At 38.4% G+C, this 19,782-nt stretch overlaps 1 protein-coding gene across 5 annotated transcripts in view; it reads right to left on the bottom strand.

Moving 5' to 3' along the window:
- The window catches only part of lrp8 (LDL receptor related protein 8), a 239,221-nt gene that overhangs the window by 83,232 nt on the left and 136,207 nt on the right, over positions 1–19,782 (bottom strand). The gene's annotated exons all lie outside the window — the stretch shown is intronic.

The raw sequence follows: 19,782 nt of genomic DNA, 5'->3' as shown, positions 1-19,782 counted from the left end.
TCATGAGTTGACACATCTGCAACAGCATTTTTTAAATTTTATGATCCTCAGCAAATGGTATTGAGAAGTATGCTTTGATACTGGGAGTAACGTAGTATAGCTAGTAGCCACTGATAGAAGCATCCTGTACAAATCCTGTACAAATCTGTACAAATCCACCTTTTAAGCTGTCCAAATTGGAAGTCATCTTTACTTCTTTTGGTATCAAGTGCTTCCATTCAGCTCAGGCATGGGAAAACTTCAGATGTTTTGAACTTCAGCTCCTACAATACCTAACAGCTGATAAGCTGGCTGGAATTTCTGGAAGTTGAAGTCCAAAATACCTGGAGGGTTGAAGTTTGCCCATGCCTAATTTAACTGGACAGTTTACAGAACTGCTTTTATTTTCCTGTCTGAATCTTCCACCATTCAACCCTAACGTATGAAACTACATTCTAGTATTTTGAAAGAATTAGAACAAATTTTCCCTATCCATTTTCATCACACTAGGCATAATTTATGCAGAACTATTACGTTTTCCCATTGTTGTTGTCGTTGTTGCTGTTGTTGTCCTATTTTCTATCTTTCTTTTTAGTTTTATCATTTTATTAGCCTTAGAATTGCGAAAGGAGGCACAAGTGGCACTACAGCAAAATATGTTTTGTATGGTAATGGGAGAAACAAAAAAGTAGTAGTACATGGAAATAACCTCTTGGTCTTCCATGCTTTATTTTGTCAAATAATCCAGGGTTAATAGTAAAAGTGAGATGAAACAATATTTGCATAAAATACACAGAAGATTCAGGTAAGCTTTTTGCCCCCCAGACAGAAGGTTTTCAAAGGGCATCAGTAAATATTCCAATTCAAGGTGTTGTTAGTGTGGGGTGGGGTCAGAAACAGATACTGAGATTGGGTACAATTATACATCAGGTCATCAGCATGATTTTGACAACATACAATACAATGTAAAATAGTTTAATTGTAGGGCTGCAACCAAAAAAACCTGAGGAATTGTAAAAGAAAATGCTGCGGGTTGTAAGAAATCCCCAACTCTTTTAAAGAATTACACTTCCAGGATTATAAAGTAGTTTATGCTTGTAGGGCAGACACGGCAGGTACGAGTTTTGGTGAACATGAGCTTAACATTAGCTAAAAATAGAGATTAAACCTTTCTATCCTGAGTGACAGGGGAGGATGACAACTCTTGCCAAAACCTTCCCACTAAACTTATTTCAGTAACATTGAAGAAACAGAAAGAAATACAGATGGCATGAAAACATATTGACAATGAATTTGCGAATTGGAACAATATTAATATTGTTACATCAAAATCAAATGATGTGCTGCAGAAGGAAGTTATGTCAACAAATAGACACACATGCAGGTGAATTTTAATTTTCTGATTAAATATGCAGTTTTTGCTGTGGAATCTCACAAAGCAATGCAGTGGAGCTTCATCAAACAAAGCATCATCTGCTCAGATAAGCTCGCCATGAAAAACAGAGTATATTTATTTCCCTTGCACAAAACATATGAATTACAAGTCTTTACCACAGTGTCAAAAGTGACTGCTATGTACAGATATGAAGTGACTAGCTGAAGATAGGTGAGTACAATGACATTTATTTTGCATTCTCCCAAAGATTTGATTCCCTGATTTTAGGATATGTTGGCAACATATGATATTGATTTATGCTGACTTAAATCATTTAGGCCACGTTTGCCACTGACTGGAAGCAGCAGTCTAGGATTTCAGACAAGAGTCTTTGTTATGGATGCAATAAATGAGACCTCTGTCTTTCTGAATGAAAAGCATGGACTCTGCCACTGAACTACAGTTCCAAGTCTTTCACCTGATACAGGTTGAGCATTCCTTATTCAGAATTCCAAAATTCAAAATTTTCCAAATGAGAGGCCGAGATAGTGACACTTTTGCTTTCTTATGGTTCAATGTACACAAATGTTTTTATGTGCAAAATTATTAAAAATATTATGTATAAAACTACCTGAAGGATACCTGTATAGGGCCTATATGAAACATAAATCAATATCTTGGGTCCCTCTCCAAGATATCTCATTACATAGTAAAGGTAAAGGTTTCCCCTGACGTTAAGTCCAGTCATGTCTGACTCTGGGGGTTAGTGCTCATCTCCTTTTCTAAGCCAAAGAGCCGGTGTTGTCCGTAGACACCTCCAAGGTCATGTGGCCGGCATAACTGCATGGAGCGCAGTTACCTTCCTGCCAGAGCAGTACCTATTGATTTACTCACATTGGCATGTTTTTAAACTGCTAGATTGGCAGAAGCTGGAGCTAACAGCGGGCGCTCACTCCACTTGATTTGAACCTGGGACCTTTCGGTCTTCAAGTTCAGCAGCTCAGTGTTTAACACACTTCGCCATGGGGGCTTCTTGCATATGTACATGCAAATGCAGGTATTTGAAAATTCAAAAGAATTTAAAATCAAAAACACTTTTGGCTGCAAGCATTTCAGATAAGGGATACTCAACCGGTACTTTCTACCTGTCACTCTTCTCCTGAGGTCTAGGTTTTCTTGCTCTCATTTCTGCTTTGCAGGCAAAGGTGTCATACACCCATCTCACTGGCATTGACGTCACTGTTTTTGACATTATATAGACGACCTAGGCACCCATGAGCTAGGCAGCCAAATACTTAGATATGTAAGGAAGCCTTTGAATCTGAATTCCAACGTCCATGAGAATGCCACTCTTATAAACTTATCCAACATAAATTTTAGACATCATAGATTTCAGATTTCTCAGATATAAAGCAGACAGTCCACTAGGTCTGAACTGGCATGGGCTTTGAACATTTTGACAAATTAAAAGTTCAGTCCATATCATTTTATATAACCAATTACAGAACATAATGGCTGTTTCATTTATATTTTGGACATTCATAATGCTGTGATGTAAACTTGTCTGAGTTGGACAATGGAAAGATGTTAGAATAAAGGAAAATAAAAAAGGGGGAAACATTGTATAGTACGTATTGCTATTCTGTTTCGTGAACATGCTGATACTGAAGACACTGAAGGGAGTACCTTTATCCCAAAACTACATTTCAAGAAAATATAAAAGGTGCATAATACTAGGGTTCAAGCTATAGGCTTAACATGCCATTTTCTAATGGTCTCCATATCCTGTATATATTGATGATGCCAATTATATAGCAACACAACATCTAACAACTTCTTTGAAGTACGTGGACAGTAAATGTGCATATTGTGTTTGATCCCTTTTTAGCTTAGAGCAACTACTTTGTTACTGCAATATTCAACACGAGGTTTCTATGCATCTGCTCCTAACCTGCCACTTCCATAGCCATTTATTAACCTTGGTTTGCCAGAGCTGTTTCTCTAATTTTGCCCAGCCTGATGTCTGCAAGAATGGGATGCTGTCAACATCAGGGTCTATCAGGATTCCTGAGCGATGGAGATATGTGGCTCTTTCATCTACACAAACCTTCTGGTACCAGATGGTGTCACTGATTGCTTTGTTCCCCTGACACTGCTTTTTGGAAGCACAATTAATTTATTGTTGGGAGCCACAAAGGAGGGGAAAACAAAATACATTGTTGACAATGAACCACAGGGTAGCATTTGCAAGGTGTTAATATCCTCAGTGTGTATCTTCTGAATCAGAGGGTTTGAAGCATCTCCTTCCTTGCAATGTCATATGTGCCAACCCAACATCTGCGGATCAAACTACAGGGACAAACGTTGCCGCTAAGTAAACCTACCCAGGAGGTCTGGCATTCTGAGTCAGATTAATAGGGGAAAAGAAATCTACACGGTCTTTCATCTCCATTGAAACAATCCAAATTGCTTTAAAGGACACTGCTGAGAGACATAAAACTCCAGGGTTGTAATTATTCCAACTGCAACAGAGTTCAGGGATCTTGAAATGTGAACACATGCCCAATGTGGAAATCCCTTTCTTAATTAAAACAAACATATTAAAACAAATGCAACTGAATATGATTAACCTTGAAGGGTTTTATGCAGTCAATTTTATTTTCCCCTCCCCTACCTTCATCTCAAGAAACGCAATGTTCCTCTAGAGAAATGGTGGTCATGTGTCAGAACAATGCTCATGGGTCGTTTATTCATTATTAATTATTACCAACTATCATTTCAGTCATTCAGTGAAATGCTTTATTATAATTGTCTTATTTATCCATAGAACATAGCTAGAAAGTAGGGGTTGTGATTGAGATTTCTCCCATTGTATGGATATGGGCTGAAGCTGAATGCCTTGCTGGCTCAACATTCTTCAAGAAAGGTAAAGGTAAAAGTCTAGACATTAAGTCTAGTCGTTTTTGACTCGGGGGTTGGTGTTCATTTCCATTTCTAAGCTGAAGACTCGAAGACGCCTCCAAGGTCATGTGGCCGGCATGACTGCATGGAGCACCATTACTTTCGGTACCTATTGATCTATTCACATTTGCACATTTTCGAACTGCTAGGTTGGCAGAAGCTAACAGCAGGAGCTCAACCCGCTCCCCGGATTCAAACCACCGACGTTTCGATCACCAAGTTCAGCAGCTCAACGGTTTAATCCGCTGCACCACTGGGGCCTCTCTTCAAAAACACAATCTAATGGCAAAAAAAACCCTCCAAATCCTTCCTTGCTGAAGGGCTTCACAATGGAAGGAAGGAAGGTCTCATAAGATCAGAATAAATAAAAATACCCATTCCTCCTAGAAAGTAAAGGTGCTAAAGAAAGAGAGAGAAAGTGCATGTGTGAATATGCATACGATATCTAGGAAATATTATTCAGGGTTAGGAACATCCTGTTCAAAAAGCCATAAAAAACTAAAAAAAAGACAACCTGAAATTAATTTTCTTGACTTGCTTTGGTTTTCTCATCTTAATCTACCTTGAAAGAGTGATATATCAAGCAAGAATGGTGAGAAAGACACTGAGGTAAGCCATCATGGAAATGAAGATTTGAAGGGAAAATCATTACCAACATAGATGGATTTTAAACCCATTGGGAAATCTGCATTAAGGGAATTGCTTCTGTTTCTTCCCTAAGGAAACATCAAGACAAAAAAGTTATCCTTTGAATAAGAAAGAATAACGTTTAAAAAGTGGGAATATTCCCATAATGGACCTTACGTTGACTGTGTTCATGTATTTACATGCAAATATTGGGATAACAGGTCTAAAGAACAATTTCCCATTACTTGAGAACAGTTATGTAGCTAGGTGGGCACTGTCTCCCAAATCTGAATTCTGGACAAGGACTAAATTTACGCCATCTTTTTCTGTGTGCATATGCATAAGCACACTTGTGCACACAAATATTTTCTTTTTAGAAGGACAGGCCTGGAACTTGAACTGTCAGAAAAATGTGCCACAAGCATTTCTGCATATCCCTATGATATTATACTTCTTATTACATTTTAATGTAAGACACTTTGGGAGCCAATGGCTGATAAATAGGATTACAGCATCACAGAGTTCAAAGAGACCATAAGGGTCATCCAGTTCAATCGCAGCCATGTAGGAACACACAATCAAAGCACTCACAACAGCTATCTAGCCCAGGCATGGGCAAACTTCGGCCCTCTGGGTGTTTTTGGACCGGTAGGCTGTTAAGAATTGTGAGAGTTGAAGTCCAAAACACCTGGAGGGCTGAAGTTTGCCCATGCCTGATCTAGCCTCTAAAAGCCTCCAGAGAAGGAGACTCCCCCTCGCTTCAAAGCAGTATAGTCTACTGTCAAATAGCTTTTACTGTCAGGAAATTCTTCCTAATGTTTAGGTGGAATCTCTTTTCCTGCAAGTTTAATCGATGGCTCTTTGTCCTAGTCTTTACAGCAGCAGAAAACAAGCTTTCTCCTTATTCAATTGCCTTTCAAATAAATAAACATGTCTATCATGTCACCTCTTAACCACCTATTCTCCAGGAGATTTTCCCCTTTCTCCATGTTTTGCACATTTTTCTCTTAAATCTTAGTTTAGTTGAAAGCTTTTTAGACATCATTTGGGTTATTTCGTGACCTCTCATTTTTCTTCCTCATTGCAACAGCTTGAAATTGTGCCTTCAGTGTCTCACTTCTAAGAAACTCCCATCCATCATGAACTCATCTTCAAATTGCTTGCTGACTTATATAGTGATCCCAGGAATTTCATAGAGTGTTTCTTAGGCAAGGAATACTTAAAGCAGTGGCTCTCAACCCGTAGGTCCTCAGATGTTTTAGCCTTCAACACCTAGAAATCCTAACAGCCGGTAAACTGGCTGGGATTTCTGGGAGTTGTAGGCCAAAACACCTGGGAAGCCACAAGTTGAGAAACACTGACTTAAAGAATGGTTTTGCCAGTTTCTTTCTTTGAAATATAGCCTACTGCATATGGTATAGCTTACAGAACACGTGGTATAGCTTCAAGGCCCATGGGAAGAATCCGGACACCATGTCATTTTATGTGGCTCTACAGATGCTGGACTACAATACCTATATTCCTCATCATTAAACATCATGACTAGAGCAGATGGGAGTTGTGATACAGTAATATCTGAAAGGCTGCAGTTTGTCCTGTTCAATGTAGATACAAGGCTTGTGGACACGATGTCTGACTTTCACATGACATTTAAACTTTACCCAACTTCAGAGCCATAAGTGCCATTGGGTTGCAATTCTCATTATCCCCCGTTCATATGGCAGACATAATCAAAAGTTATGGGAGATGTCATTCAATAATATTTGGGGACTCAAAATAGGTAAAAACTAAAGAGCATCGAACACTATATATATAAAGAACTTATAGTTGGCCCTCTGTATCCAGAGATTCTCCATCCATTGATTCAATTGCCCTTTGAAGCTGACCATAAGGCTGATGTGGCCCCCAATGAAAATGAGTTTGACACCCCTAGTTTAAGGGCTTCCATCCAAGTACTAATAGAACTGACTCAAATGTATTGGATTACATCATTCCCAGCTAGCATTGTCTATGGTAGCGACATTTCTAGATAATACCAGCTTGAGGAAGCCTGTTGAAAGCATTATACCTGCTCACAATAGTAATGGATCTTAGTGCTGTACATCTCAACTCTACAGGTGGGACTTCTATGAAGATGCCAGATACCATAAGAACACAAATCCTGGCACTCTAACTAGACCAAAGTAATAAATGTTGTGATCCAATAACATCAAGAGGACTGCCACATTCTTTCTCAACTTTTCCCCTGTATACAGCAGAATATATTTTCATGTTTTCAGATTTATCATTTTCTTAATACATTACATTCTCTTCTCTGTCAGCTACAGGAGATAATCATTATACCTGGTTAACAGATATGAAAAAGAAACTCAGAAACAGCACCTAGCCCAAGAGCATTTACTATGAGTGCAAACTATAAATTGCTGGAGTTCTATGTCACAAAAATCAAGCAGAAGAGGAGAAAAACTCTAAGGCTATAGAGAACAATGGATGATACATTGTGACACAGCCACTTTGATTTACGTATTACTAAAGAAGAGGATGAAACCTGTGTTAGAAACCTTCCAAAGCAATTGTTCAGCAACTCAACCATGCTACACCCATTCATCCACACCTGTACAAAAGGTAGTTTAAGCTGCTGTTCTGCCTGTTTCTGATATTCAGCAGTATGGCCAAACACCTTACACAGAGGATAAAACACCACTCTTAACTACTAACACATCTGAACCTTGCGAAAGCCACATCAATTGTTAAGACACACAGAGATCCCATTTATTTGGATTGCTAATATATTTGAAAAGGAGAGACAGTATAAGAACATTTTCAGGTGAACTCAAAGAAGCAAAGAGCTGGTGTTTGTATCTGATGTGGTAAGCAAGATATTGCATGAAGAAAAATCCCTTGGACTGATGATTTTTATATTATTTTTGTAGTGGAGATGGATCTAGATCAGTGGTTCTCAACCTGTGAGTCCCCAGATGTTTTGGCCTTCAACTCCCAGAAATCCTAACAGGTGGTAAACTGGCTGGGATTTCTGGGAGTTGTAGGCCAAAACACCTGGGGACCCACAGGTTGAGAACCACTGATCTAGATGGAAAAACATGTGCAACCTTTTTTGAGTCTCCATGTGCTATTTTGACTACAACCCTCATCATCTGAAGTCATTAGCCAGGCTGTTTGAGTCGTAACTATAGTCAAAGAGCATTTGAGAACCCATGGTTGTGAAAAAGGAAATCTAGCATTTCAAAATACAACTGATAACAAATATTATAATTTTAGATTGCAATTCTGGAACATATATGGCACTAAGTCCTAATGAACTCACTGGGATTTACTTCTGATCAAACATGAATAGGACATGCACTGTAAAATTGCTTCTGCTTTTCATTTCATTTTGTTTTTTTTTTAATTTGAAAGACAAGTCTTTTTTCACATTCATAAAATCTGATGTATCAGTCAAAAATTTGGAGAACTTTATGAACTATACATTCTTAATAGTTTAATCTATATATCACCCAGAGATCTTGTCACATGGCACATCAATATCAATATTATATGATACATTTTTAAAATACTAGGAATATTGCAGAATAGCCTCTGTCACCAATTTTGGAATTTTTGGTGGAAGTGGTAACAGTTGCTCAATAGTATAGAAAATGTCAATTTGCATTAGTGATTTTCTTCCATACTTTTTTCATTAGTTTGGCAGATTGGCAAAGTAAAGGTATGTCACTTGACCTTTCCACTGTTGCTAACCTGCTTTCACTAATACCATTACTAATAGGAGTAGGAGCTGGGTCTTATTTCTCTCTCTGTGTGTGTATGTATGTATGTATGTATGTATGTATAAAACCTTCAGGAATCCATCTTTCATGGGTGTCACTCTGGGAGGCCTAGGGGCCTCATATCAGCAATGGGAATTAAATTGGATCAACAGCCAGAATAACCTGGATAAAATTAGAGGCCTGGTTTTACCACTGTCTATAAAGGGGATGTTGGTTCCTATCTGTGAAAGGTTTGGAATAGTTCTCTGCTGTGTATCATTTACTGCATCATTAACCCCAAATAAAGCTTGTCTTATAGCAGTTATGTGTGCCAGTGCTAGTATTTGGCAATGAAAGAACACGGGGGGTTTGGAACTACACCCAGATGTGGCATAGAATATATTATATGAAATATAATAGATAATGATTTTGGAAGCCAAGTAGAGTGAGGCTGCCCTTGAAAATGATGCGGAAGTTGCAACTAGTGCAAAATGCAGCAGCTAGACCTCTGGCTGGAACACCATAAAACACCCATATAACACCATTTTTAAAGTACCCTGGCTGTAAATAAACTTCTAGCCTGCATTCAAGGTGCTGGTGACTACATTTAAAAGTTTAAATGGCTCGGGATATGGATACTTACCTACCTGAGAACTGAAATCTGCTGAATATGCCCTCCTGTGTACCATCACTGGGGGCAAATACACTGTGGGAGGACATGGAAAAGAGACATCCCTGTTGTGTCACCGCAATTCCAGAATAACCTCCCTTCAACAACCAGAGCAACCACTGGGGTTTTAGGAATGTCTTCAGAGGCTTGTTGGTTTTATCCAATGTGTACATATGTTATGGTTTAGATTTCTTTAAATGATTTAAAATGGAAATTTGTAAATGAAAAGGCAATACAGGAATACTTCAAATAAATAAAATAGTAATACCGTATATACTCTAGTATAAGCTGAGTTTTTCAGCCCTTTTTTAGGACTGAAAAAGCCCCCCTCAGCTTTTACTTAGGTAAGGGTCCTGGTTGGTTTATATTTGGGTTGGCTTATACTCGAGTATATATGGTACACTTATTATTTTTCTCTATTATTATTGGTATTATTACATTTATTATTTTACTCTTTTATTATTGTTATTACATTTATTATTTTACTCTATTGTTATTAAAAGGATACATAAGTACATTTACATTGAAGAAGATGATAATAATGATTTAATAAGAGTTGGACAGTCTTATCTTAAATTACAGTTTATGTAATTTTCAAAAACATTTAACTTACAGATGCCTCAATTAATGAAATTTTATTGGAATCTATTTTTATTTCTGAAATTTACCACTCTTGGCTTATACTTGAGTCAATGTTTTCCCAGGTTTTTTTGTGGTAAAATTAAGTGCCTCGGCTTATATTTGGGTCGGGTTATACTTGAGTATATATGGTGATTACTTCAAATATAACAGGAAAAACCTCTACACTTCACAGAGAGGGATATACATGGATGAATAGCTTTTATCCAACTACCTTCCAGGATGCAATTGCTTTTGTAGTCTACCTTCCCATAGTCAAAATGCTGACAAATCTGGTAACTGAAAGAGATTCTGCAATACAGTTGCCAGTTTACCAGGATAGCCATATATTTCAGTCTGGATAACAACAGGAAACCCTCTTAAACATGTCAATAGTTAGTGTCATATGGCTGGACAGGATGGTTGCTACATTGACCTCATCTACCATTCTTCTCCTGTTACTTTCTCACATTCAACACAGCAAAAAGGGCACCACTGTCAAGTTCTCTTAATGAAACAGGAAGGAAGAACATTGATCTCTGTGCATCCTACAATATGAGCCCGTCCAGAATTTGAGATCTTCAGTGCGGGCTCTTGGTAAGTTAGCATACGTAAGTACATACAAGACAGCTTCTCTGTAGCAGGATTTTGATTGTGGAACTCTATCACAGAGGGTAGTCAGTCCGATTTCATTGCTACTAGACTGCTGGCAGGAAGAAAAACCATTTTGTGGTTATTGATCTTTAACACGGATTTCAAAATTGCCTTTTAAATTGGCCTTTAAAATTGTTTCTGATCTTTTTGACACAATGCTTTATCTTTTTGTTGTACATTGCTTTGGGAACGCTGGTGGACTGATAGATGTAACAGTTAGCTCACAAGACAGCTATAAAGACAGGAAGGAAGGAACAAGCTTACTGTAGTCAAACCATACTTATAGCTGCTGCTATAACAACATTGTAAAAGGAGAGAAAAAGAAAAAAAAACCCCAGTTTATTTCATCCCATATTTCAAAACCCTATCAAACAGACATGAATCTTGTCAGATAGGTGTCTCGGTGGGCATTCAAAGCCACAACAGAGGGCAAAAATCTGTGTTTTTGTGCTTTTGATTTCTGAATTGGTGGGGAAGGGCAGCTCCTTTTGTTTAATGCTTTAAACTCAGAGAAATGAGAAAGAGAGCTTCACTATATAAATGGCTGCTTTAAAGGCAGCCATCTGTTCTAGTTTTTATGGGCTCATTCAACAAGGCGATGCCAAATCCTGCAAGCTGTAACGTTTCTGCTGCAATCAACCATGGGTTGTGTTAGCGGAAATTGGAAGATCACAATGCAAGGAATGCAATCAGCCAAGAAAGCAGGTAGAACACCATGAAGTATGAAATGAAAACCTTTGAGGAAGATATTCTGGTGATCTGGGAGAAAGAGTACCAGCACATGCTTGAGGAAACAGAGAGTGAAACCAGGTACTTCCACCAGTAAATGAAATTTGTCTTGAAAAAAGCCTGAGGGAAGAGGAATAGAGACTCATTCCAGAAAGAGTCTCTAAGCAGCCAAAAGGTTCAGGCCAAGTAGCTCCTCAGAGAAACTCAAAATTGCAGGAGACCAATTAGGACCAATTTAAACAAAAACTAACGCTGCCTGTCAAAGAATTTCAAAAAATGTCTTCTCATCTGACCCCAAGATCAACAGATTTTTAACCTGGCAGTTGGTTTAGTGTCCTCTGTTGAATCTCTTCGGGCCAACACAAAAATTCTAGAGATAGTGTTATGACCTTTAATTAGACCTGACTTTTGAGGCATGCCGTGCCCTCTAGCAAAAGCTCCTTTGTAAGATGATGAGTTTACACAAGCCATAAAAAAGGTCTGCAAATGTCTTCCTGAAGGCATAAAATATTGCGGCAGATTGACAAGACCTATAAATTAATATGCCAGTCTTTGCTTACTCAAATATTGGTGAAACCCCCAAGCAAAATGTGCATGCCTGGTCCTTGCTCAGAGTTTAACATATGCCTTGAAAATGATTGGGAAGCTCTATGGGAATTGGAATTTAATATACAAAATGCCCAAGGCTTGCTTCTCAAAGTGAAAGTATTCCAGACTTTGTATACATATTTGACAGGGATCTGCATGCCAAAATTCCAAAAAAAGGGCAAGAAATATTGCAGGGGATGATGCTATGTTTAATAGTAATGATGCCTCACCAAACTACAAGACCCAGAATTCCATAACATTGAGCCATGGCACTTAAAGTGGTATCAAACTGCATTCATTCTATGATGTACCCCAGATTTGGTGGTGTTTGGAGAGTGTAGAAATATATGAATTTAAAAGACATATATAGAAGTATGTTCTAAATTTCAATTTTGCCTACATATCATTTTAATGTTCAGGGGTGTCGATGGGTACTGAAACAGATTTTCAGATACACATATATCAGTCTACAAGGGGAAAAACCATTCAGTTTTGATTTTATCACAGTAAATTCTTTTTGAAAATCACTAATTGAAATTTTAAGGAATGCTTAGGATGAGCTGGAGATCTGGATTTAGGGAAGCAAAGCTTCTTCCCTAAAGTCCTGCACAGGAGAAAGTCTCAATTCATCCCAGTTGCTTGGATTACATAATATGTGCCAGTCCAAACAATAAAAGCATGAGCTTTATTAGACCATCACTGACGATCAAAATCACCAGTCAATCAGGATTAAGAAATGTGCTATAGAAATGTTATCTAGTATGAGTTACATCCCATATTACGAGCTTGCTAAGTAAGATTTGAAGGCAAGCATGTGGACAAAAAAGGTTGTTCTAAGCTGTGTTCTTGAATCTACAGCAGGCATGGGCAAACTTCAGCCCTCCAGGACTTCAACTCCCAGAAATCCCAGCCAGTTTACCAGTGGTTGGGAATTGTGGGAGCTGAAGTCCAAAACACATGGTGGGCCAAAGTGTGCCCATGCTTGGTCTACAGCAAGGGTAAAGAGCATGTGATCCATGAGAAATGCTGGGACTGCAGCTCATATCAGCCTTAACCAGTATACCTGATGGGGAAGGGTAATGGAAACTACAATCCAATGACATCTGAGAAGACACTCATTTCTCTTCCATGGTCCCTAAAGCAATCCAAACGTCCAATTATAATCTTCCAAATCTGGCTGCATGGCTTTCTTTCAATTTAGGTTAGTTGGCAATTTCTTTAAGAGGTAGCTTAATATATTCATATTATATATGCAAAAATCTGCGTAGTTTGGACATATCTCAAGGATAAAAAGTCTCATGAATAGGATTTCTTATTCCAAAAGTGCAGAAGTAATTATTTTTTCCCCTGGAAAATGTGTTTGTGAGTCTGGAATAACAGAAAGGCAATATTGGTTTTGTGAGCAGATTTATTATTAGTAGCCAACTGGCAAATGCATTGTTAGACTAAGTATGGTGCAGAAATGAAATGTTGCAATTATATACATTGATTTAAGCACTTTGCTGTTGGATAGCAAGGGAAATACATTAAAATGTTATTGCTGCTCGACTTGAACAGAGGCGATTTTTCTGCATTAGAATTTTATTCTATTATACAATAGCTTTCTATATTAAATTGTCATCTTAAATAAATTCATAATGTTTGTGAGTACCTCATCATTCCCAACAAAATGGACAAGATTTTTAATACAACTCCAAAACAAAGCTATTGACCATTATTAATTACCATGGAAGAAGAAAGCCACCTCAGACTTTAGCATGCAAATTGTGCACATAACATACTTATAAACAGGAATGTGAAAAACTTACAGAAGTCTGATGTTATTTCTCAAGTCTGAAACTATTCAAACGTGATAGAATTCAAATGTTAAAGTCTATTCATTAAAGCTTTTATAGCTCATGAATGCAGAAAAAAAAGTTTGAAAACTATATTGCAATTTCTTCTAAGTTAGGAGTTGTAGCAATAAGATGTGATATCAGTAAGTGTAAAAGAACAAGGTTGTCCAGATACTTGGTCTCGTCAGCCATTTAAAGTCATGTTCGACTTACCATGCCTATGCTAACTGAACGTCGTTTCTTTTTACTGAGTGGGCCCCCATCTACACTGCCATATAATGCAGTTTGAAACTGCACTATATGGTCAGTGTAGAGTCATATAATGAAGTTTATCTATTTTTCTGGTTTGGTGAGGAACCAGTACTTTTTGGCAGATACGTCTAAAACCTTGAAAAACTACAGCTGTAGGACTCCATAGCATAGAGCCATGGTGTTAAATTGAATTAATTCCATAGTGTAGGTACACCGCGAGTCATCCCCATTTGGCTGATTTAACTGAACTATAGTTTAGGCCTATAAAGAGAAAAGAAATTAGAGTTATTGCTCAAAAGCTTCTCTGTATTTTCCCCCCTCTATAGGCACAAACCAAAAAAGATTAGTGAGAAAATATGGGAGAAACTGGGCGTATAAATTTGAAAAAGTTAGTGCAGGAAATGAAAAAGCAGCACATTGCAGTTGCTGAATGCAACTCCCATCTATAATAGGAAGACGGTCCCATAAATTTAGTTGACAAAGTATATGCATAACACACAACAGACCAAAACATGAACGTACTAAGACGATGACAGGCATCCTTTGTAACTTGGTCATATTCAACAGAAAGCAAGGATTTGGAACCAAAGACTGTTTCATTTATTCATGAAAATGTACTTCACTTTGCACTTGACTGAACCTGATCACCAATAAATCTGGTGGCATTATACATAAAAGCCATTTTAATAAGACTCCTCAAAGCCAACATCAGTTGAAAACTGAACAGCAGGCCTATCATAGAATCATAGAATCATAGAATCATAGAATAGTAGAGTTGGAAGAGACCTCAAGGGCCATCTAGTCCAACCCCCCGCTAAGAAGCAGGAAATCGCATTCAAAGCACCCCCGACAGATGGCCATCCAGCCTCTGCTTAAAAGCCTCCAAAGAAGGAGCCTCCACCACGGCCCGGGGGAGAGAGTTCCACTGCCGAACAGCCCTCACAGTGAGGAAGTTCTTCCTGATGTTCAGGTGGAATCTCCTTTCCTGTAGTTTGAAGCCATTGTTCCGTGTCCTAGTCTGCAGGGCAGCAGAAAATAAGCTTGCTCCCTCCTCCCTATGACTTCCCCTCACATATTTGTACATGGCTATCATGTCTCCTCTCAGCCTTCTCTTCTGCAGGCTAAACATGCCCAGCTCTTTAAGCCTCTCCTCATAGGGCTTGTTCTCCAGACCCTTAATCATTTTAGTTGCCCTCCTCTGGACGCTTTCCAGCTTGTCAGCATCTCCCTTCATCTGCGGTGCCCAAAACTGGACACAGTATTCCAGGTGTGGTCTGACCAAGGCAGAATAGAGGGGGAGCATGACTTCCCTGGATCTAGACGTTATTCCCCTATTGATGCAGGCCAAAATCCCATTGGCTTTTTTAGCTGCCGCATCACATTGTAGGCTCATGTTTAACTTGTTGTCCACGAGGACTCCAAGATCTTTTTCGCACACACTGCTGTCAAGCCAGGCGTCCCCCATTCTGTATCTTTGATTTCCATTTTTTCTGCCGAAGTGAAGTATCTTGCATTTGTCCCTGTTGAACTTCATTTTGTTAGTTTCGGCCCATCTCTCTAGTCTGTCAAGATCGTTTTGAATTCTGCTCCTGTCTTCTGGAGTGTTAGCTATCCCTCCGAGTTTGGTGTCATCTGCAAACTTGATGATCGTGCCTTCTAACCCTTCGTCTAAGTCGTTAATAAAGATGTTGAACAGAACCGGGCCCAGGACGGAGCCCTGCGGCACTCCACTTGTCACTTCTTTCCATGATGAAGACGACGCATTGGTGAGCACCCTTTGGGTTCGTTCGCTTAGCCAATTACAGATCCACCTAACCGTAGTTTTGTCTAGCCCACATTTTACTAGTTTGTTTGCCAGAAGGTCGTGGGGGACTATCCTTCAGTCCAAACCTGTTACAAGGGAACCGTGCCAAGCAAATGCCTATTAATATTCTAACACAGAGTTCTGGTTTCCTTGGTTTTTTTGTGTTCATGCAACAGCTCAAATAATCATAACTTGAATAATTGGGACAGAAGGATTTACTTTACTCTTGTTTATGTAGCGTTCAACAAAACAGCATGCTATTAGTTCTACAGTAAACTAATTATTTTCTTGCAGCTAAATTCAGAGCAGGTCATAATTCTGATGAAAGTCAGCATGGTATAATGATTTGAGCACTGGACTATGACCCTGGAGACCAGGTGAAATTGTGGTATATTAACCCAGAAAGTTTTTGGTCATGACACATGGAATTGTGAAGGGACACTGCAAGGAAGGAGAAACTTAATAGATTGGGTTATGCTCAAATGGACCATTATCTCAAACACAGGTTAGGGCTGATGTGCCAATTAGTTCAGATACATATTATAACACTGCAATCTGCCCATCTTTGTGTCAGCAGTCTCACATGCTGACTTTTTTTTATCAACAGATACATTATAACTGAACAAATCTAAAATGTGAAATCAATCTTGTCTTTCATTATGACTATACCCTAACTGAACATTTTTGTAGGTTCCCTGTTTAGTCATAAGATACCACTTACTAGAAAATATTTTCTAATTTTCCATGCACAAGTTACGTCTAACTAGTCACTGATCAAAGCTATATGATGCATTCTTTTCATTTAAGCTACAATTTCCCTCCTTCTCCAACCTTTGAAAGCATTTGAATCACAATATTCTACTGCAAATCAGATAAGAGCAGAGACAGCAAAGTGATTTCTTATTGATCTGTGAATCATGTGGTCAAGTAATAAGGTTCAGACAAATATCCAAATCTTGAGAAGCCATGAGAAAAATTGGTAAGCAGCTTATTACATTTTATCTCATTACAATCCTTGAAGATTAGACTATATTAGTAAATATTTCAAAACAAAGAGAAGAACAGAACAGATGCTTTCAATTATAACATCTTCATCTAAAAGCACAGATTCAGTGACACAAATGTGGACACAGTTACAGCAGTTTCCTAGAAGAAGTCAGAAAAGTTTAATCATGCCTTTTATTCTGCATGACCTTTGAAAATTATAGTTAACCTTCTACAGTATATCCAAGGATTCTGTATTCCCAAATTCAACCATCCACAACTTGAAAATATCCTCCAAAGTTTTTTTTTAAATCAAAAAGCCAACATTGATTTTGCCATTTTTATATAAGGGATATTATTTTACTACACCACTGTGCTTATGGGACTTGAGCAGTTATGAAGTTACTGAAGGCACACTGTAGTTGTAACAGGATACCAGTGCTTTTCTTTATTTTTATGCTACTTATTTATAGTGCTTCAAGCCCATCACAATTGCCTGGTGAAGGCAACAGCTACCAGTACCTACATGGTTCAATACATTCACTTGCAGAATCTTTCAACAAGACCTCTACATGTTCAAAAATGACACTGCTTTGGCACAATGTAATAAACTAGCTGAATAAAGTTCTTAGAGCAGGGGTCCCTAAACTAAGGCCTGCAGGCTGGATGTGGCCCTCCAAGGTCATTTCCCCGGCTCCCGTCATAAACTGTAGACTTAGGGTCACCCTGAGTCTGAAACTACTTGAAGGCAAACAACAACAATCCTAATTAACTCAACTATCTCATCAGCCAAAAACAGGCCCACACTTCCCATTGAAATACTGGTAAGCTTATGTTGGTTAAGTTGTTCTTCATTATTAATATTTTATTGTTATTTCATAATAAGACATGTATAGTGTGCATAGGAAGTTGTTCATTTTTTTCAAACTATAATCTGGGTCTCCCGATAGTCTGAGGGACCGTGAACCTTAGCTTAAAAAGTTAGAGGGCCCCTAGCTTAGAGGGCTGAGCTACAAACCCTTTAACTCCTCTGTTGTAACCCTTCCTCTGACATGAAGTGATTAGCACCCTCAATTCTCAATTCAATATGGAGACAATGCTTCCAACCTGTTTTATGGGACTGTAATAAAAATGACGCGAACCAAGTGAGTTACGTAACCTTGTCCCTGGGTTACAAGTCTCGGAAGACTTGGGTATCTGGTACTTTGTGCAGCATCTTGGATTTATATTAATTCTTGACATTCCTGTGTCCTGTTTTGACAGATGCTGGATGTTATACATCTGAACCTCTCTAGGATATACAAACATTTCGGAATGTATAAGGCATAGGCATGGGCCCCTGTCATTTAGCATGTTTGCCGTTATAAATCTGTCTTTTTCATTTTCCACCTCATTCTGTAAATTTAAACATCCCCCCATCTGAATCTCACACATTCTATTTTCACCTACAATTTCCCATAATGGTATATAACATTTCCTAATAACCATTTTTGCACAGACTTCTGGAGCTAAGGGCTACACTACAAAATCTGAGAAGTGTATAATCCAAAGGGTAATAGGGTTCCAATCATCATTTTAGTCTGGGAGCTCAAATTAAACATGTTTGCTTTAAAATGTATGCTAAAAAAATCCTTCTCCATTCCTATTAATGCATTACCACCAAAAGCCAGTGTTAAAATTATACTTAGCTAAGAGTTTGGAGGATGACTTCTTATCTTACTGCCGAAATGTTCTACTTACTTTTTTTCTGAATAGTCCTCCTCAGTTTGTCAATGCTGCTTATGTTAGGATTTTAGATTAAAACCCATATTTTCAGGTCCTTGGGAGCCGGTGCATCACAAAACTCAGTTAAATAGCAAACCCATTCCAGTTATTAAAGCTGCCAAATCCTACAGCTCTGCAGATTGACCTGAGTTTCATTAGAACTCCTGGCAACTCCTTAATTAAAATGCATTATTTATATCTGGAAGCCTTGATGGCTGTTTATGGAATTTAGGCAATTACATCAAATTAATCCTAGCTACAACCAGCATGCTTGTTCCCACACTCTAGTGTTAAGATAATCTCCCTTTCTCCCAAAGGGTTTGTCCACAAAGCCCTGCTATATTAACTATGCCTTTTTTTCTGTACATTACCACAAAAATAAGCAAAGAAATCAAAGGGGACAGAATATTGCTAATGCAAAACAATTTGAATAATAAATAGAAAACAATCCTCTTCTTAGAGGAAGGTTCTTAGAAATGAGTTAGGCTACTGATATCCATAATAAAGAAGCTATCCTACCTTACATGCTCCCTTCCTCCTCTTTATATTCCTAAGCATTCTTTCACAAGTTCTGAAACGAATCTGAAAAGTGAACATGATTTTTTTTTCATGTCAGGAACGATTTGAGAAACTGCAAGTCGCTTCTGGTGTGAGAGAATTGGCCATCTGCAAGGACGTTGTCCAGGGGGTGCCGGGATGTTTTACCATTCTACAGGAGGCTTCTCTCATGTCCCTGTATGGGAAGCTGGAGCTGACAGACAGGAGCTCACCCTGCTCCCTGGATTCACACTGCCAATCTTTTGGTCAGCTGTTAAACAAGAGTTTAACCCAGTGAACATGAATGATCCAAGAAGACTGAAACTCGTGAACTTAAATAGGTCGGATATGATCAAGGGTGGGATGGAACATTACTAGGAGACTCACACAAGTAGGCTTTATAAAGAAAGAGCAGAAAGAGCAGAACGGGGAGAAACTCATTTTGCAATCTTAATGGAAAGAACCCAAATGGCTGATATTCATAATTCAGGATTACTGCACTCTTCTGATAGTTAAAGCCTAACCAAGCATAGAGACCAATCTATTTGTATTTCACAAAAATTAGCCTATCAGCTTCAATGTATTCCAGAGAGCCATGCAGTTATAAGATATTGGTAAGTATTTAGAAGAGCTGACCTTCG

This window comes from Anolis carolinensis, chromosome 4 (genome assembly GCF_035594765.1).
Source record: "Anolis carolinensis isolate JA03-04 chromosome 4, rAnoCar3.1.pri, whole genome shotgun sequence".
NCBI classification, from domain to species: Eukaryota; Metazoa; Chordata; class Lepidosauria; order Squamata; family Dactyloidae; genus Anolis; species Anolis carolinensis.
The sequence above is the reverse complement of the archived record's forward strand: the minus strand, read 5'-3'. Positions and strand labels throughout refer to the sequence as shown.